The 21,475-nt window shown below is 43.3% G+C and overlaps 1 pseudogene across 1 annotated transcript in view; it reads left to right on the forward strand.

The window, feature by feature from the left end:
* The window catches only part of LOC144755677 (alanine--tRNA ligase, mitochondrial-like), a 191,697-nt pseudogene that overhangs the window by 95,013 nt on the left and 75,209 nt on the right, over positions 1-21,475 (forward strand). The window contains exons 15-16 of the transcript XR_013594951.1: positions 8,356-8,493; positions 13,800-13,909. The product of XR_013594951.1 is annotated as an alanine--tRNA ligase, mitochondrial-like (transcript). The remainder of the gene's footprint in view (positions 1-8,355; positions 8,494-13,799; positions 13,910-21,475) is intronic.

Raw genomic sequence — 21,475 nt, forward strand, 5'->3', positions numbered from 1 at the left:
CCACCTGAGGCTGTAGCAGCCTTATCCAAAATTATTGACGAGCTCATGGCTCAAGGAGTAGTTGTAGAAACTGACTCCAATGTATGCAACTCTCCGATCATTCCAGTCATGAAACGTACTGATCCAAATGCACCCCCAGTATATCGATTAGTGATTGACCTACGAGAACTTAACAAATGTATTATTCCGCAGTACCCAGTTGTCCCAGACATCTCTTCCCTATTGACAGCCATTGATTCCGAAGCCACGTTCTTCACAGTAATAGACCTTAAGAACGCATTTTTTAGTGTTCCTATTCATCCAGACAGCCAGTTTCTTTTCGGATTCTGTTTAAATGGAAGGAGCTATATGTTTACACGCGCTCCTCAAGGTTTCACAGAAAGTCCTAGTATTTACAGTCAAGCACTCAAGAGACAACTAGACAATATTCACATGCCAACTGACACTGCCCTGCTCCAGTATGTCGATGATCTACTGATCACAGCCCGTTCTGAACGTGACTGCGAGCGAGCGTCACTGACGGTTCTGTATTTCCTAGCCGAGATGGGACACAAGGTGTCCCCTTCGAAGCTTCAATTCTGTGTCCAGCAAGTGGTCTACTTAGGACACTTACTGTCCAAGAGGGGTAGGCAGTTGACACCAGACCGTATCCAGTTAATAGCGAGTCTTCCTCAGCCCAGAACCCAGAAGGAGGTACGTGCCTTTATCGGCCTTACTTCTTATTGCAGACAATGGATTCCTCAGTATGCATTTCTAGCCAAGCCACTGATACAGTTAACGACACAGGAGGCAGCCGTATCGACTGTTCTCCCTTGGACATCTGAACATACACTTAGTTTCAACGAGTTAAAGAAAGCCCTATGTCAAGCTCCAGTTCTAGCTACACCGAACTACAGTAAGCCTTTTACACTTTTCGTCACAGAACGTGAAGGTACAGCATTATCTGTTCTTACACAAGATCAAGCAGGACAATACAAGCCCTGTGCTTATTTTTCTAGCACACTAGATCCAGTCGCCCAGGCGTTGCCTGCGTGCCTCAAGTCAGTTGCAGCCACAGCACTAGCTATCAGACAAAGTGATTCCATAGTTTTAGGACACTCCTTGACAGTACAAGTCCCACACTCCGTGGAAGTTCTTTTAAACCGAACACAAACACAGCACTTGACAATTGCACGTTTAACAGGTTATGAATTGACACTGTTTCAGCCACACATAGATATTAGACGCTGCAACATCCTGAACCCTGCTACACTGTTACCATCAGTTAGTTCAAATCCTGCCACACATGATTGTGTGGAAGTAGTTAACATTACGACAAAGCCAAGACAAGACCTGACAGACATTCCGTTACCAGATCCTGACCTGACACTTTATGTGGATGGTTCATGTATGAGAACTAGTACAGGAGAACTAGTAGCCGCGTATGCAGTGACTACTGACACCGAAGTTATTGAAACACACCGTATTGATACTCTGTCCGCTCAAGCAGCAGAGCTAGTTGCTCTGACACAAGCCTGTATACACGCCAAAAACTTGAAAATTAATGTTTACACAGATTCACGTTACGCATTTGGAGTTGTACACGACTTTGGAGTGCTCTGGCAGGAGAGAGGTTTCATGACTTCTCATGGAACCAAGATTCAGCATGGTCTCCTTATTCAAGCTCTGTTAGATGCCATACATTTACCGACATCCATTGCTATCATGAAATGCAAAGCACATACGAAAGTCACTGACATTATTTCCCAAGGTAATGATCTAGCAGATCGCACAGCCAAGCTTACAGCACAGGCTCTAGACAGTCCAGTTAACATGACACACACTCCAGATCCGACTACATGTATGACAGTTAAGGACCCTACTCAAGATGTCATAGATATCCAGTTACATGCTACTCCCGATGAAATCAAGAAATGGTCCGAACAAGGAGGGGTCCAGACAGATCAAGGATGGTTAACGAAGGGTAGAGCCGCATGGTTTCTCCCCGACTCTATGGTTCAAGTCATTATTAATACCGCACATAGTCCAGCACATTTAGGAGAAAAAGCAATGTTAGACAGTATCCAGAACATTTGGTTTAACAAGCATTTACGAGCTGCAGCCAAGCAGAAAGTCCGTACCTGTATGATATGTTGTCAGTTTAATCCAGGTAAAAGTGTCCCGGTGGAACAAGGTGGTTTCCAGCCTCCTGACCACCCTTTTGAGGTCCTCCAGATGGATTATATTCAGATGGAGCGATGTCGAGGTTTCAAGTATGTCCTTGTAGTTGTATGCGCTTTGTCCAGATGGACAGAAGCATATCCAGTCCCAGATTACACAGCCGCGACCACTGCCAAGCAGTTGGTTCGTGAATTCTTCCCTCGATATGGACTCCCTAGAGTCGTATATTCTGATAACGGTCAGCCATTCTCATCTGAATTGATGAAGCACGTTTCCCTGTTGTTAGGGTACCAGTGGAAGTTCCATTGTGTACGCCATCCCGAAGCAGCCGGTCTAGTCGAGAGACATAATCAGACTCTGAAAATTCGAATTGCAAAAATATGTAAAGATAAGGGTGTGGACTGGCTAGTAGCTCTGCCAGTCGCTTTGTTTTATATGCGCATGGTCGCACATTCCAGATCAGGTCTGTCCCCGTATGAGGTCGTATTCGGCCGCCCCCCTAACATGTGGGGTACTCCTAGACCCCGAAGTATTACTGATGTTTCATGTAATATGCTGACAGATTACCTAGCTTCCTTGATGTCTGCCCTCAACTCATGTCGTTCACAGGTTGCCGCCGCATTTCCAGACAATACCGAGGTGGCACCGCATGAAATCGTTCCAGGTTCCATGGTGATGGTCCGTAACTTTGACAGATCAAGTCCGCTGGAGCCTCGATGGAAGGAGCCCCGTCAGGTCCTCCTCACCACCCGTACAGCCGTGAAGTTGGAAGGACGCCGCGGCTGGGTACACCTTTCGCACGTCAAAAAATTCTACGGATTGAAACCGGTCTCTAAAAACATTTTCCAGGATATCAAGACTTGTCAAAACATTGTTCCTAAGGACTGTCCCGCAAATGACATTGACACAACCCCTCCCCTGTTAGAGAAAACTCCGCAGCAGGAGTATAAGCAAAAACTCCGGTCTAGTAAAATAAGTCAGTCAGTTTGATTGTATAAGTCCTCCCCTAGGTGAAACGGTTAGACTGTTTCTGACATGTATAAAATAGATTCCCATAGTGAGAGAGTTATTTCAAACTCAAACCGATGTATCGTTTTTCTAAGTTTCATATCATTTCTCAGCCTTTTGATTTCCTGTACTAGTTACGCATTTTCCCTGTGTTTCCCAGTTCCTCATGTAAATAAGCATTCTAATGTTACAGTAGAGCACACGTTTAGTGATCTGCCTCCTCACGAATATTCATACCGCCTTGCTATGCGTAATAACTCATTTATCCGCATGTTACATTACTCACACCAGACCAGCAATGCCACTAATTGTTGGGTGTGTGGTCGACTCCCCCCTTTCCAGACGTCGAAGGGAGTTCTGCCACTCTTTCCTTATCCTTTTTCCCATAATGGTTCGTGTGGAGCATGGTCCACGTTAACGTCATCCTCGACAGATATGTCTTTTCTTAACAGCACATGTTTCCCAGACAAGAAAGGTCTTCCCCACAGAACAGGTTTAGATCTAGAAAATGAAGTGTATAATTTAGGTAACTATTCGTCGAATTTCATGGTCCTGAATGTTCAGTCTGATACTACTCCAGACTCACCTGCTATTTCAGTATTACCAGTCAAAGGCGAATTATGTGTCCGTAATTATGGTTCTGTACATGTAGGACATAGTGATTGTACCACTATTATCAAGTATAGTGACAGTGGGAAATCTATTTTCAAAGCTTCACGTCATTCTTATTTTGTTTGTGGTCAAACTGCATATGTTCGTCTGCCCCTCGATTGGGAGGGAACCTGTTACATTGCTTTCCTACTGCCACCTGTTTTTCTAGCCCCACCTGACTACCATAGGAATTCCTTCCTAGTACATACCAGACACAAAAGAAACCTCCCGATTGTCGATTATACTGAAACTGCTGCAGAACAATTCATTGATATTGATAAAGGTGTGTTCCCTTATTTAGGTACAGTTGTAAACAGTAAGCTAATTCGTAGGTTAACAAGAACCCTTGAAGCAGTAGTAGATGAGACTGCCTCCGCTCTAGGTAACTTAACCGAAGAGCAATCCTTTATGAGAATTGTTGTGCTCCAGAATCGTCTCGTCCTTGACGTCATACTGGCCGATAGGGGCGGGGCCTGTAGAGTCATCGGATCCAGTTGTTGCATTTTCATTCCAAATAACGCGCCGTCTGTTTATTCAGCTATAACCAGACTCCATAAAATTGCCCATCTGTTACACCAAGATCCAGGCACCTGGACATGGTCCGGTTGGTTCTGGAATATAATTTCCGCCTGGGGATGGAAAGTCCTGTCCCTTCTAGGTATCGCAGTAGCAATCATATTCAGCTGCTGCCTCTGTATACAATGTGGCCCTGCGATTTGCAGCATGTGTGCTACCTCTTGTATTCCTAGTCCCAAGCCCCGTTCTAAATCCCGTTCCAAGACAATTCGAGATGAACAAATGGTACTGTATTAAATGATAGATGGTATCATGAATATTGATGTTTCCTGATGGGAACGTAGTGACAAGGAGGGAATGTGGAAAAGTAAATTTTGTCATGTTCTGTGTCCCTACGTGTCATCCATCATATGTTATGTGTGCATGACCAATATGCATATGTTATTCCCCATGTCCGATTCAAGACGCAATTATAGTTGTGTCCACCTCTAGTATGCTAGTTTCCAGTCCTCGTGAATACTACGAATATCAGGCTTATGTAAAGTTACGTTGCCACGTTTCTCAGTGTGCACGTTATTTCATTATAAAGTCCCCGTTTCTAGGCCTCAACAGGGCCCGGACATCAGATTCAGCTCCTGTCTCCTGAAGCCTCGCTGAGGAGCGATCCAGCCCCCACCTGTATCCTCGACCCTTCACTTACTTCCTGCCTCGCAGTGCCCGGTGCAACTTGGCTCTGCCTCTGAGTCTGCCAAGACTATGTTATGATTCCAGCTATCAGTTTAGTCCTCCTTCTCTGCATTCCTAAGCTACTGAACTGCATCAATAGTTTCCGTCATTGTCTAGCCTTCACGTCTCTATGTTAAGAGAAATACTGTATTTAATGGTCATTTAATATTCCTCATCACGCACTACATGTAGAATAAATGCATGCTCTGGTCTTAGAGTCAATTAGCTTTTCCCCTCATGACTTCTAGTTTATATCAACATGTTCCCTAAACATTAGATACCAGATAGGGTTTAGGTACATGTCGCTCCGACCCTCCAGACTTTAGTCTCTGCTCCTAGCACAGAGTTCATAGCCCCCAGCTTCTCCTAGTAACACGTCATTGCCAGTTTTCGCGCACCACCAGGTTAGAGGTCCCGGCTCCTTAGGTAGCCCCCTCCTATGTTACCGCCCCATTCATGACATATCCTGTTACGTCTGCACCACATGTCTATGTATACGCCCAGTTACACCTATTTTTACTCTTATCTTTCTCGACTGCTACGCGTCACGCCTTCTGCTCCACCCACTGCTACGCCTACTGCAATGTAATGTTATGTGTTCGCGCTATGTATATATGCTCGTGTATTGTTATTAAAAGTTAGCGCGCTCATCCCAGACCCAGCCCCAGCAGCTGCTGGGCCCTGTCATCCTATTCCTATGCAGGTTGTCCTGTTCCTGTCCTTATGCTGTATTAAACCTGCAAAACTCCTACTACCTCGAATCTTGACTCTTATTTATTGAGCTATCTGTTATGATATATGTCTAGTCAAAAATAGGGTATTATTTATTTATTTACCACATAATCCCATGTGAATATTGCCTGTGCCAGTTGGCACAATGTATATGTGTGATTCTATCTGATATGTTTTGACAATACAAAAGTTATTTTAATATAACCTTGTGTGGATTTCCTTTTGTGGTGTGCCTAGGATGTTGTTGCTGTTGTGTGCTGACGCAAATGCTTTACACATTGCCTCCGAGTTTAGCCTTGCTGCTCGTGCCAAGCTACCAAGGGGGTGAGCAGGGGTTATATTGGCGTGTGACTCCTTGCCCTGACTAGAATGGTGGTTTCTGCCTGGCTTTGGCATCAGCCTTAGCCTACCAGAAATAGCCAGTTCTAACATGGGCTAACTATCAATTAACAACAACATGGTACAACAATTTACAAAATATATATTTATTTTTTCATTTATTTCTTTTATCAAAATTGTTTTAATAATTTTTTTCTTTTTTAAATACTATACATAAGCAACTCTACACATTATTATTATCCCAAAAATTATATAATCACATATCAATGGAGAATCACAACACTCGTCCTTTCATACATCTGGGAAGTAAACGACAAAAGATTGTATAGTAGTCTTAGTGACCAAATACAATAACTGCATGTAGCAGGATCTGAAAAGCATTGGTCAACGCGTTTCGGTGGCTTGTAATGGAATGGGACGCCACCTTCCTCAGGACCTGCCAGATATCAGATCAAAAAAGGCCGCTCAACCCAGGGCGAAAAACTACTGATTCTTCTCCACTGACACTTAGTTGGTAGACTTCGCTATGTCAAGTGTTTTTTTTTTTTTTTTTTAAGTTTCTGCCTTCTCAACCACATTTAGGGCAATGCGTGACAACTTCTAATGAAAAATGCTCCAGTATTAGGACCTGCTGTTCTTTTTTTTAAAAACAAAATTGGATTATGCGCTTACTCCTCTTAATTGTACATGTGGCGCATCAGTTTTGGGCAGCATATATTTTCCGTAGCTTTTATAGCAATGTTCAGTTTTGCACTCACTCCTCTTAATAATGACGGTCATGCGACAGTATTGGGTAATAATTATTTCTATGTGGGCCTCTGTATGTTTTTCTCAGCGCTTCATTATGATCTTTGCCTCTCTCCACATAGTGTCTCAATGGGGTCCGAACGCCGTAAATTCGACAAAGTCCATGAGTACAGTGTCCAGAATTATCCCCTGAATCAGTCAGTGGGTCTATATTTCGTTCGATTTATCATTTAAAAACATTTTTTTTTTAAAGTACTTGCATGCGAACCAATTTCGGTCACATAATGTGTGTCTATTAGCCTGTCTTATGTAAAGCACATTGGTTATAAACAAGAAACTATTATTAATGCCTGTATTATTGCGATTATTTTTATTATTATCACTGCACTTACTACTGTTACTATTATTATTTCAGTTATTTTGACAATGTCTAGTATTTAATTTGTAACTATTAATACTGCTAATATGTTTCAGTATTGTTAATGGTGTGAATATTGGTGATGGCATAAATATTATTATTATTATGATTGTTTTTATTGTAGTTGTTTCTTCTCGTGTCCGGTTAGAGTGCTGGTCGACCCTGGTCAGGCTCTGCAGAATGCGCTGTATTTTGAGGGCAGTAGTTAGTAGTATTCTGCATCAGCTCATGTGCATGTTGATGTATATGACAGGCATTAGAGCAGGCGTAGTTCGCAGAGTTTTGCTGCACAGAACTCCGCAAAGTTAAAAAAATAAACTCTGCGAAGTTCCACAAGAGGCGGAGTGCAGTGGGAACTGTAGTTTGTGCTGGCATTCCTGCCGCTCGGGTCGAAATTCTACCCAAGCGTCAGCTCACGCTCACGAACATAACGTTCCCGATCGCGAACTTACCATTTACGATTGCGAGCGGGGGAAAAACTCAGCTGCACATCGCAAAGCGTAGTTTTCTGCACGCCACAAGTTCTGTGAAGTGCAGAAAACTCTGCAAACTCCGCAAACGGAGCGAAGTTCACCGCCCAGGCCTACTTTAGAGCAGGAAACACTAGAAAGAAGGCCTTCACCTCTAAGATAGTCGTAGTACACATCTCCAAGAGAGGCTCCCTCCGTTGGCGACATTTGTGCTTGGATATTGATCGCAGAATCTTCAAAGTACATTTATTTCCTGACCTGCCACTTCGACTAGACTTTGTCTTAGGTTATAGACCATCATTATTTATTTATTTTATTTATTTTATTACTCTCATGTGTTTGCTGCACTCTGCCTACAGTGCCAGAGGCTGAGACTGCCAACGCCGGGTTGAAGTGCACTGCCCGTGCAACGTAGGAGAGCTGGTCTTCTCTGCAGACCGATCACTTTCTTTTAGTCGTGTTGTTGCTTTATTGGCTGCCATCATTTCTGTGTTTGCGTGCTCCTGTGCATCAGTCGAACCTCCTGAATGCCAAGGGAGTGCATGTGTTCCAAAGGCTTGATCTGTAAAACCCTTATCTCTCCTGTAGGTACCAGTTACCCCTCAGCAGCTTCAGGAAGTAGAACGTGCAATTCAGGAAGTGATTCAGAGGAACGAGGTCGTCCACACCGCAGAGGTGCCGGTGAAGGTGGTGGACAGCATTGCGGGACTCCGGAAGGTGGATGAGGTAAGGAAAGTGGCCTGGCACCCACACATTTATTGATGTTTAGTTTATTCTACAGTGCACAGAGATGCTCACTGTGCATTAGTAAGAGAACCAATCGAAACCACGTGAGGCTTATCAACAATTGGGTGGTAACAGGAATTCATTTGAGTTGTGGAGTAAGTCCTAAGTGCTGAGGAGAAGCTAATGCCACCAGAGAGATACTGCTTATTTAACTGGAACAGATGTATTTCTAGGGCCTTCTTGGGGCCTGACAGATAACTAAGTGTAGGATTTGAAGTGTAGGCCAGGCTGGAAACATACCAGTCTCTTCTATTCATAATATGCAATCTAAAGACATGCACTGGAGTGAAGTGACTTGTGTTCATAAATGTTTTCTTTAAGATACTGTGCTTCGAGACACAGATTGCAGCATGATTGTTCATATCTGCACCTGTTAAAGTCCTGTCCCCTTTTAGAGTCAGCGGGAAGGTTTTCTGGTGGGACTGTATTGCGTGCCTTTGGAGGTGTGGTTATAAATGTGTCCGACACACATGGAACGCTGAGTCACGCCATTTGAATCTTTAAGAGTCTCCTCTACACTGCACAAGACGTCACTCTCTCTTTTTTGGGGTGCAGAAAGGTTTCATGGGGCACTGGATGACGTGCCCTCTAGCCGGTGTACATTCCAGTAAAGCGGAAACCTGGGATCAATAGAGTAGGGGTAGTCAAGAGAGGGCCAATATTGGTCTGCTCCTGTTGACATACATGAAAGATGTGGAAGAGGTGTGGCGCAGCGGCCAGGGCTTCTGACTCCGGACCACGGGGTTCACGGTTTGATCCCCGGGACCGGCTGCAGGTTAGTCCAGCACCATGTGACTCTGGGAAATAGCTCGCTTAATCTTCCCGACGGCCCCCAGCGCCTTGACACCCTTGGGTAATTGTGCGCTTTACAAATACTGGATTAATGTTCAGGATAACCAATGACTGTGTAAATGATTCCACTTCAAACTCATCATATGTAAATGTTTCCCTGCTCAGTATTAGGAAACTGTGGCATGGGTTCGGCTTCTGTAGACCAAAGTTACAAATTCTTGACATACAATTGACCTATGTCCCATCTGCTCTATTTAGAGTGTATATCTACGCAATTCTTGGCAGACATTCCACTCCTTACTTATGCCTTCTACCCCCCTCTGGGGCATTGGTCATCCACCAGAACTCTCCAGCCATCTCTGTCTTGGTTTTGTTTTCAATCTATCTCCCAGTGTCACCCTACTCCTTGCGGTTCGCCTCGAGACCTGAGTGCCTGGTGTTCCTCGGCCTTCCTCTTTCCCTCTTCCTTTGAGTGTTCCAGGTCAGGGCTTGCCTTGTGGTGTTTAATACGGGCTTATGGAGGGTGCGACCTATCAAGCCCCAGTGTCTTTTTAGGATTTCTTCTTGAGCAGGGAGTTGGACAGTCTGCTGCCGTAGGGAGTTGCTGCTGCTGATGGTGTTTTGACAGCAGATTTAGAGGATTTTCCTTAGAAAGGTGTCGAAGGTCTGGACTGGTCACTTTTCTCCTCCATGTTTCTGCTCCATATCGAAGGACCGCTTTTACGTTGGTGTTAAAAAGCCTGATCTTGGTTTGCAGCGTTAGGTCCTCGGAGCTCCAGATCTTCCACATCTGAATGAAGGCAGCCTTTGCTTTGCCGATTCTTGCCTTGACGTTGGCGTCTGTGCCACCTGTGCACTGCCCAGGTAGGTGTAGACCACAACCTCTTCCAGTGCATCGCCTGCAAGAGTGACAGCGGTTGTGCTGGCCGTGCTAGCCTTCAGGATCTTGATTCTCCCCTGTGGATGTCGGGGCTTCGAGTGCTGATATGGCTGCCACGTTGTCGATTTTCTCTTGCATCTGCAGGTGGATATGGGAGAGTAGGGCCAGGTTGTCTGCAAAGTCCAGGTCCTTGAGCCGAGCCCAAGGTGTCCACTGGATCCCATGTCCTCTCTTTGCTGTGGATGTCTCCATGATCCAGTCGATGGCCAGCAGGAAGAGGAAAGGTGAGAGCAAACAACCCTGGCGGACTCCGGTCTTCACTAGGAAGGCTTCCATGAGTGTTCCTCCATGGACTATCTTGCAGGTCATTCCCTCGTAAGAGTTCCTGATGACTCTTGCAAGTTTATCTGGCACAACAATAGTTACAGAGGAGTTTCCAAAGGGTCTCTCTGTCCACATTGTCGAATGCTTTCTCATAGTCGATGAAGTTGAGATAGAGGGGGGAGTTCTATTCCATCGACATTCCACTCCGCCAAACTCTAAACAGGCCAAACTCTAGACATGGCCAGGCTGCTTTCCAACCAACCGGAGCCTAGTACTAGTAAGTAGCAGATTCACCTACAACCAAGTGTGTCTGTTTTCCATGTGTAGCGCCAGAGGTTTCTAACCAGGCGCTGTTTTAAGGGCAGGAGCTGTGATTGAACGCAGAATATGCAACTATAAGAAAACCGGTCTTGTAGCTCCTTGATACCTGTAGGTTAAAAGAGCTTTATAAATCCCCTTTTCATGTAATTTCATTTCATTTAATTGTCTTTCCTTCGCTACCAAAACGAAGGACGTCTTGGAAAGATGTTTCTCTTTTTACATCTATTACTCGTACCTGAAACATCGGAGTGTTTAAAAACCGACTAGCTCTGGAACAAGCGCTAAACTGGGAATTTGCAGTCCAAAGTCCCTAGGGCATAGAGCCTCTACTGATGAAGAGCCAAGTAAGGAGGGTAGCTAGTGCATTCCCAATGGGAGCGGATTTAACTCTGTAGTCAATGCGACTGTCCTGTTTTGCCCCTAGAGAGCAGAAACCACATGAAGATGGTAAATGTTAGGAAAGTGACCCTTTATCTGCTGGTGTTGACACAGTGCTGCGGGATGTTGGCGCTTTCCTAGGGAGTGTGATGCAGCAGAGGGTGGTGGGTGGCCAGTTAGTGTGACGACATCCCTACATGGGTTGTGTGTGAATATCATCTTTAACAAACTCTTTAGGTTTGGCCTAAGGAGTGTACGCTGTCCTGTATGAATTGTGATTTTAAAGCTCACAGTAAACTCTGTGTCATGCTTGCTAGGGTCTCCTTATTTATAAACATAACACCCTACTCTTTAACCCCTTTGCCGCGGCCACGATTTCACGGCAGTGCGGCGCTTCTGAAAAACGGGGGGGGGGGGGCGTCGGCCGTTGGATGTTCGCAGCACCAGCGAGGTAGTGCTCGCGACGTCCAACAGCCGACAGCAGCACGCAAGGGGTTAAACAACACCGCTGCTGGTGCCTTATTAAACTACATTAATTTGTCGTTTTTCCATTTCGAGGCGTGTTCTGTCGAGTGTTTCCTCAGCTTGTACCAACTGGATAAGGATCTCTGAAGTAGGACTCCTGGGACAGAAAAGCAAGTCTTGAGAGATTCAACATTAGGATTAAAAGCTATGATCTGGTGTCTAGTTGCAAAGTAAAAATTGTGTTACACCAGCAAGTGCATGCTTTCCTCCCCTTGTGTGTCCAGACCGTGAGGAGCTCTGACCTTCGGGCGCAGAACCACAGCATCCACATGATCAATAAACACTCGGCCCCTGCAGTCATGTCCACCCATGGAAAAGTTGCACTAAACTTAAACTCAAAAGTCTCCAAATGAGTAAGCCATACGTATGAATCAAGACCGACTCGCTCTTTTATTGCGGGTGGAGAACTGAGCGACGCCGGTTCTGGACGAAGCCTAAATTGTTGATTCATACGTGCGGCTTACTCATTTGGAGACGATTGAGTTTAAGATTCATGATGCAACATCGTCCTGAAGATGGTCTCATGGATATTTTAGACTGTTAGAAAGACCGAAACGTCGACGCTATTACACCTTTTTGTTTTCATTTATGTTCTTCGGTGCATAATGAAAGTAATGTAAAAATATCTGATTGATTTTGATATATGGTTGATTTGTACTCATATGTATAAAAAGCAAAAGGTGTACTGCTACTACTGTGAACTATACGAATGAAATCAGTAGTATATTAGTTGCCGTACATGATAAATTGAATGGTTTTCTAAAAAAATTGGATTAAAACAAATGTTTATAAAAAATTGGTTTATGAGAAATTCCCTGATCTTTTTAAAAATTTCGTTCACATCTGTGACGTTTTTTGAAACTTGAAATTATAAGATAAATGATTCCTCCAGGGACATTAGTATTTCGTTATTGATTATAACCAGTCCTGAGGGGATTACTGGGTTGCCCTATTTTATGTAACCCATGGAAAAGTGACAAGATGTGGCAAGTGTGCATTTGATTGGGCTGGGTGTTTAGGGCCAGGGAGTAGCCAATGAAGTTGTTTATCACAAATACTATTGAGGGTGCCACAGTATAGAAAGCTCTGAAGAGAGGCCAAATGTGGCCACGGTCCTATCTGTCTTTCAGAAGACGACATTCCAGTTTTATTAAATTTTGAATCTTAAGTCACTTTTTTGCCCCTTCAATCCTGCCCTCTAAGTTTACCCTCTTCACTCATGTTAGCCAAAGTTGGGAATAACAGTATACATTCTGAAAAAGTTTGGTTTGTAGTAGGCCTGGGCGGTAAATTCCGTTTCGCTTGCGGAATTAGGGTAATTTCGCGTTCCGCGGAGAACACGAAATTGCCCAAAATTCTGTGTTCCACAACTTCGGGAATTTTTTTGCTTGTTAGCGGTCTCAAAATGCAAGTTCGCGAGATATTTCCCCCCGAGCACGCAAACAGCAATTGCGAACAGGAAAAAAGCATTGCGAACAAGCAATCCTGCATGCTTGCAGAATTTCTGCGTGTTCGCGGAGATTTTTTACCGTTTCGCGGAGATTTGCGTAACGCAGTTATGCAAATTCTGCCCATTCCTAGTTTGTAGCCATCAAAATGAGCCATGTTTTCTAGGTCAAACGGATGTCAATTACACAAAAAGACTGTTTTCGCCTCCTTCGAGCTACCTAAGTCACCTTCCTGACTTGCTAGATGACGTTCAAGTGTCAGGAGGGATTGTAAGCTCCAGGGTGGCACCAAGGGTGCAACAAGCCTGATGAAGTAATTGACTCTACCCTTTGGCGATAAAATGTAATGTGATTGCCTTGCAAAAAATGTTCAAGTCACTGGCTCCCTCAAGAGTAGAACCCTAGTTTATTCCACGACCCTTCACGCTCTCTGCAGTTTGTGTCTCATAACGGTTTAGCTGGTTGTGTCGTTATCAGGGTTTTTGGGTAGTACACATGAATACTGCTTGTTGATTTTTAATAAAATCTGTGCATTAGCAACTTTCTGTCTCTATTTCTGCTCCCCTTCACCTGCTCAGGTGTACCCCGATCCCGTCAGGGTGGTGTCAGTTGGTCTCTCCGTGGACCGACTACTAGAGGAAAATTCCCAGGCTGGGACATGGACATCTGTGGAGCTCTGCTGTGGCACGTAAGTTCCGTTCAGTCCCCCACTCCTTTGCAAATAAATTCTGCTGCATGATATGAAGTGTGCGAGGTTTGCTGGTTTGTTTGCGAAGCTCTAAACAAAGCCTGTTGTTTTGTCTTTCTGCTCTTGCATGTTCTCTGGTGCTTTTAGCACAAATACTCACACTCAACTTAACAGAAAGCATGATCATATTACACCTGACTTAATTCAACGTAACCGGCTTCCCATTGAAGCAAGGATCTGCTTCAAGATAGCCTGTCTGACACATAAAGGTGTACACTTCAATATCCCCGTTTACCTGGCAAAAAAACTTGAGCTCTACGGTTACAGACGAAACTTAAGAAGCTCCAATACCCTACTACTGAAACCACCTAAATTCAACAAAAAAAGAACTTACAATCGCACCTTCTCAGGGCTGGCCCCAAGAATTTGCAATGTCCTTCTGACGGAGATCAGAGCCAACCCCTCGACTGCCTCATGCGAAAAACAGGTCAAATGGCTACTCTTGGATGAACCTCATCAGCAATAGCCTCTATGTCATTTGCTGGACACTCCTCTCTCGTGCTTGACAGTCATTTTCACTTTGTGTTTTGGAATTTGAGCATGACAATCATTTTTACTGGGGGTTTGAAATATATTTTGTCATTCTTTGGACGTAGTGTGATGCTTAAATGGTACGCCCCGTCTAGTAGGGCTTTTACCTGTTTGTTCACATGCTACCTTGTCTTCTCCTAGCACCCACATTTACTTTTATGTGTCAGGTTCCTCTTATTTTGCCTTATTATACTGTACTTATACTGTTTCTTCACGTCAGCGTTAGTCTTCCACTTTGTACAGCGCTCTGATACCCGTCTGGGTCTTGTTCGCGCTTTATAAAACTTTTCAAATAAATAAACAACTGAAAGCAAAAACACCCAATTTCAGTAATATGTATGGCCAGACTTTGACTTTGCACCTAGTTTTATATTCGCTCACATGTATGGGGATTAATGTATGCAATCACTGGTTTTATTTTGCATCAGTTATTACAATTGGGGCGCTGGTTTTGTTCTCACTGTGTGCCAGGCATTATTGCTAGTCTCCTGTGTTGTGCAAGCAGTTACCGCCAACTATGACAAGCTGGGATGAGTAAGCACTCATTATGCTCCTCTCGGAATAGGCTCGAACAGCGTCTACCCTGGTTTTTAGCACGTTATCCCCAAACTAAATTTCCATCTAAATATATATATCTATATATATATATATATATATATATATCCATATATATATATATATGTATATATATATTCACTGAAAAAACCATAGGTTATAGACCATATATAGTTAGGAATTAGCATTTAAAAAACCTTATTTTACTCACACAAAACCATTGAAATTCCATATATAGTTAGTTGCACTAACTATATATCGCGCACCCGCAATCCACTGCTGATCATGTCACATATTACATCATTCATGACATGGTCAGTGACATCACTGATGACATCACTGATGACATCTCAAATGACATCACTGATGACATCACTGATGACAACATCCAGTGACTGTATTTTTCTGTAAAGTTAAAATATGTCTTGAGTGGATGTATAAGTGTCTGGATGAAGGATTTAGTAGGTGCATGACTGACTGTATGAGTGAGTGATTAAATGTGTCTCACTGAATGCATGGGTTAGTGACTAAACTGTCTTAATTTGTGCATCATTATGTCTGTTGTTCTGTAAACTGCTGCATGTGTTGATCATTAGCTATACGAGAGGCTATATGTGTTATTAATTGGTTGCCCAAGTATTTCTATGGGAGATTGAGTTTGTGTGGGGGTGGCTGGAAGGTGTGTGACTCTATGCATAGATGTGTGAGCAGTTTATTCACTAGGTGTATGAGTTCAAGAGTGCATGTGGAAACAGCTACATGGGCAGTTGACTGTGTGCATGAGTGTATTGATGAGTGAATGGATATCTCAATGCTACATGTCATAGTAAGTACATATGTAAAACACAGTACATGTGAGAGTTGGCATATATAAATAACTGTGCATGAGAGCCACTGAATGAGTGAGTGGTTGTATCGATCATTGTGAACTTGTATCAGGGATTGTATAAGAGAGTAAATATGTGTTAGTATATGTTTCAATAAGTAAGGTGTGTTTAACTGTATAGTTGAAGAAATGGAGGTGAGATTGTTTCTTTGCATGACTGACTGGGTGTGTGAGTAACTCCATGGATGAGTGGCAGTGTGTGAGTGTCTGTATACACTGAGTGTATCTAAGGTTATATTAGAGTCTGAAGAGGTTTATCGTATTAGCACAAGAATGATGTCAAATGAGATGTCATCAGTGATGTCATCAGTGATGTCATTTGAGATGTCATCAGTGATGTCATCAGTGATGTCACTGACCATGTCATGAATGATGTAATATGTGACATGATCAGCAGTGGATTGCGGGTGCGCGATATATAGTTAGTGCAACTAACTATATATGGAATTTCAATGGTTTTGTGTGAGTAAAATAAGGTTTTTTAAATGCTAATTCCTAACTATATATGGTCTATAACCTATGGTTTTTTCAGTGAATTTTCAAGGTTTTGTAAATGCTAATTCCTAACTATATATGGTCTATAACCTATGGTTTTTTCAGTGAATTTTCAAGGTTTTGTAAATGCTAATTCCTAACTATATATGGTCCATAACCTATGGTTTTTTCTGTGAATTTCATTGGTTTTTTAACAGCTAATATCTGTAGCTGTAAAATGTATTCTTCTTTAAATCCAAAAATATATTTTATATGTTTATGAATAATTTTTTTTTTAAATATTTTTTTTTCTTCGTTCCCGCTTCGCAAATCGGGAAGCTTCCCGTTAGCTGACCTTGATGCCGCGAAATAGACCGCGAGCCGGTAAACGTTTCTTTACCGCAAGTGCCACGTTACAAAACAACATCGTGACACCTCCCGTCCGCATGACGTTTCACGTTGTCGCGTGATACGTCATATGACGTACTACGTTAGCGAACTGGTACGCGAAGCGAGTCGCAAAGCGCAGGTTTCTGGAAGCAAACCGGGAGGCCCTGCAAAGCGCTTAACGTAAACACAGCAAGTCATGTGACTTGGTAATAACACTTTTCATTGGTTCATTTCACTTTTGGTTTCCTAATGATGTAAGACTAGGTCATATAATCTAAAATGAACACTTTTGATTGGTTGAGAACTCTTGTTTTTCCCAAATGATGAAAATCCCTCCTTCTTTCCTCACTCTGACTTTCATCATTGTGAGAGAAAGACCCTTTGTGATCACTGAGCAATGGCTTCTTTAGTAGCTTCAGCTGGTGCTTCCCCACCACCTCCACCACATCCAAGGAAGAGTGGACCACCTGCTCAAGTTATAATTCAACAAGAAGAAGAAGAAGAGGAACAGGAGGACGAGCACGAAGAGAGGCAGTTTTTGCCTGAGCAGCCCAGGACGTCTCACCGGAAAGAAAACTTCATTTGGCAATTTTTTAAAATTCCCAAAGGTCAGAAAAAAGTAAATGCAAGATACGTAACTTGCCTTATATGTCAAGATAGACTGTCCAGAGGGACCGACAAAAAATACAGTTTCGGAAACTACACAATGCATCGCCATATGACTAGGTGGCATCCTAACAACTACAGTGCTGCACAGTTTCGGAACGACCTAGATAATCTCCCTATTATGGCCAGAAGATCTGTTGTACCGGAAGTAACGGGACCAGAGGGCAGGGAGATGGTGCCAAATATACAAATGAGATTTGGTGATGTAAAACACATCTGCGCATTTTGCGATGGATTCATTTCCTACGGAGAAAAAAGCATCACTCTGATCAACAGAGCTATTGACTATCATATGCAAGTTTGTCCGAAACGCCCAAAATAATAAATACTTCTTTTTTTTGTTTTGTTGCTCCTGTTGAGCCCTTTACAATGAATCGTTTTCATTGCCCCCTCCAAGAAAAACCCAAAAAAATATAAAACTGTACCGAAAAATTCAAAAACAGTAAAAAAACGTTCAGAAAAATAAAAAAAAAAGTTCTTTTCAGAACTACCTCCCCGTTATTAAAAAATTGGTACAATATTTGGAACTGTGCCAACCTCTATTTCTCTTAGTTCGCTTCCCAGTTCGCTCGCCGGTACGCGAACCGGAAGCGAACCAAAAACAGTAAGTATAAGGGAAGGAAACAGACACTTATGTTAAAAGAAAGACAGCTATAGGGGAGTAAACTAGAGATACTATTACCCGTAATCCACTGCTGATGATGTCACATATTACATCATTCATGACATGCTCAGTGACATCATCAGCAGAGGATTGCGGGTTTTTTGGCAACATGCCTTATCCACGGTTTAATAACGCTGCCTTTTGCTTTATATAAGTTTTCAAATTGTATGAAATATATACCAATAGGTCGTTATTAACCTTTAGGTAGTGCTTTTCTTCATGAGGTCTGGTCGCTTCCATACACATACAGATGTTGCAAAGATGATCAAGAAGTTTATCTGAATGGAGAGGAATGCACTGAGACGCCAGATCATTCACTAATGTGTAGGCACATACAGTTACACGGTTCATGCAACAAACACCGACCAAATATGGCTTGCGTGTTGCAAGGCACGCCAGTTCCTGCTATCATCCCCACGTTCAAGTTGTTGGAAAATGGTAGTTATTTGATGCTCAATAATGAAGATTGTTCTGAGTTAATTAAAAGTATTCCTTTTATCGTAACAGTAAGTGAACGGGTTATTTGCTGCAGAAATGTTCTATTTCCTCCCACACATGAACATAGGGAGTTTTCAATCTGGCCACAAATACCAACCTTGGGACACGTTTCAACGGCATGACAAGAATAAGAGCTCTTTTGTCTCAGAGAGAGGTGGCCTTGAGTTCGGCCCGTGAAACTTTCGTACTTCACATAGCGAACACCCGTACAGAGGTGCACACCCTTTTCAATTAAGATTTGCCTTTCAATTTCAGCAACATGTTTCCGACTATCTTTAACGCATCCTCCACAAAGTCCCTGGCGCACTTTTTTAAAGTTGTTACCAGTGGTCTCGTGACTTCATTTGAGAAAATCTTTGGAGTCATCCCTGCTTCCTTTCATTCTATTTTCTGCACTCTGGTTCGTGGATTGGCATTTTTACTTGCATTACCAGCGGACGCTCTTGTGCTTTTTTACATTTTTAAATATGGATGTCCCTCCTATGCAACCTCCCACCCTGCAGCTGCTGACACTGTTCCGCAATCGCATGCTAGAATATTATGGCACAATGCCGTTGGCGATATTAAGCACGGCATATGGATTATCTTTTCGATTCTCCTACTTCACCTGTGTCCAGCCTGTATTTCACTGCCTGACCTGTGATTTCGATTGGGCCATTGATTTGTGTCTCTGCGGACCGGTTTCTCCTGACGTCGACTTTAATCAGCTGATGACTCCTATCATTACTCACGAGTTGGTTTGTCCTGGCGAAAGGATTATGGCTGTGGCATTGATGCATGGACTACTTGGTCCCTGGAATTTACTGGCGGCAGCACAGTCTTTCTTGGAACAGAGCTTTCTTGAAAACCCACCGAGCTGTCCTCTGATGGTGATAGAGGATCCGGTGCTGGGAGAGCACGTATGTTCTTTTCCGCTTTTAAATTGGATGGCTGAACTGTTTTCGGATGAAGACGGTGACTTCCTATTGGAGGCTGTTGCAGCTTATTTTGCATACACAGTTATGTCATAGACCTTTTTCATGTTTGATATGCTGAGTACTAGCATTTCATTGACAATTCATTGACTTATTTGTCAAGTTTTTATTATTTACCTTGCCTATTGGCTTAAGACTCGATAAAGTACTTGGCTGTTTTATTTTTCTTTAGCATTACATTTTCCTAGTTTTTAATGCTTTACCTTGCGGACCGTCCACATATAAACTTGCAATCTGCTCTCATGAGATGGCACTTCTATTATCTTATTCAGTTCGTTTCCGGATCATGAGGAGGTGTCATCTAGGTCCTGGATATCTTTACACCGTGTTAAGTTAGCATGGGCTCATTACCGGTTTAAACGCCATTTTTCCTTTTTTGCAACTTCTGCACACGACACTTAGTTGTTGCTTTAGCTTTCCACCTAGTAGTTCATCGTGGTTTACATGAGAATAATATGTTATTGGTCTACTATCTGCTTTACTTGTTAAACTATATCTGTACAGCGAGTGCTAAAGTTTCAAGAACAACACGATACAGAATTGTTATGAGGTCTGATCTCCACGACTTCATACTCATAACATAAGTGCAACTTCTGCCAATTCTGGGCATGAGGCGGGTTTTATATTGCTTTGCCGAACACACATACACAACAGTTGATGCGGTTCACATGAAGAGAGAGCTGGTGTATGCTGATGTGATTCCTTCAAATCTAAGACACTAAAGTATGGGCACGCCCTAAACCAACACAAAGAGACCTTCTTAGCAAATAATATAATATGTGTATTAGGGAGGGTGAGATATAAGCAGCCGCGGGCCGTGGAGGGAGTTACGATGGGGCAGGGAGGCGGGGAGGGGGAGAAGCAGGGTGGAGCCCTCTCTACCTTGCCCCTCCCCCTCCCCGCCTCCCTGCCCCACCGTAACTCCCTCCACGGCCCGCGGCTGCTTATAAGTGTTGCTAACTCTTATTCATTTACAGCATGTTAACATACTGTCACCATTCGCTTTTTATGTACTAGTAACTATGCTGGTAATTTTGCTACTGATAATATGTGTACTTGTATTCTCCACCCTGCTTCTCCCCCTCCCCGCCTCCCTGCCTCACCGTAACTCCCTCCACGGCCCGCGGCTGCTTATAAGTGTTGCTAACTCTTATTCATTTACAGCATGTTAACATACTATCACCATTCACTTTTTATGTACTAGTAACTATGCTGGTAATTTTGCTACTGATAATATGTGTACTTTTATTATCTAAGGTACTACGCCTGAGAAGACGGCATTAGTAAATAAACATTTCAAATACACATCTGTTCTTCTTAACTCCATGTTCTGGTTTCTAAGAAATCTATAACGACCGACTGTTCATGAGTTCCACGTATCCTGAGGTACTATAAGTTCATATTCTGGATTGTCTAAACCTTGAGAGTTTGTTATATCCAATGTGACACTGTACCTAGCTTGCTAAGGAGTTTTTGATTACTAACGTGAGTTTTGGGACACCCTAATTCGCCGAGGTTCCAATCCTCTGTCCACAGTTCTGTGTGAGAACAGAAACCCTGCGACAGGGGCACCCCCGACCCTTGCTGGAGCTTCATCACACTTGCGATACAACTCCAGCAATGCATTCGCCGAGGTTCCAATCCTCTGTCCACAGTTCTGTGTGAGAACAGAAACCCTGCGACAGGGGCACCCCGACCCTTGCTGGAGCTTCATCACACTTGCGATACAACTCCAGCAATGCGCCACCTTTACGGCACAGATACATCACGCATCTGTGCTGTTTTTGCCCCATGATGCGCCGCATTGTAAATGCAGCACACCATAGGTGACGGAACAGCGGCACAGAATGACTAACACATCCCTGGTG

This window comes from Lissotriton helveticus, chromosome 5_1, assembly GCF_964261635.1.
Source record: "Lissotriton helveticus chromosome 5_1, aLisHel1.1, whole genome shotgun sequence".
NCBI classification, from domain to species: Eukaryota; Metazoa; Chordata; class Amphibia; order Caudata; family Salamandridae; genus Lissotriton; species Lissotriton helveticus.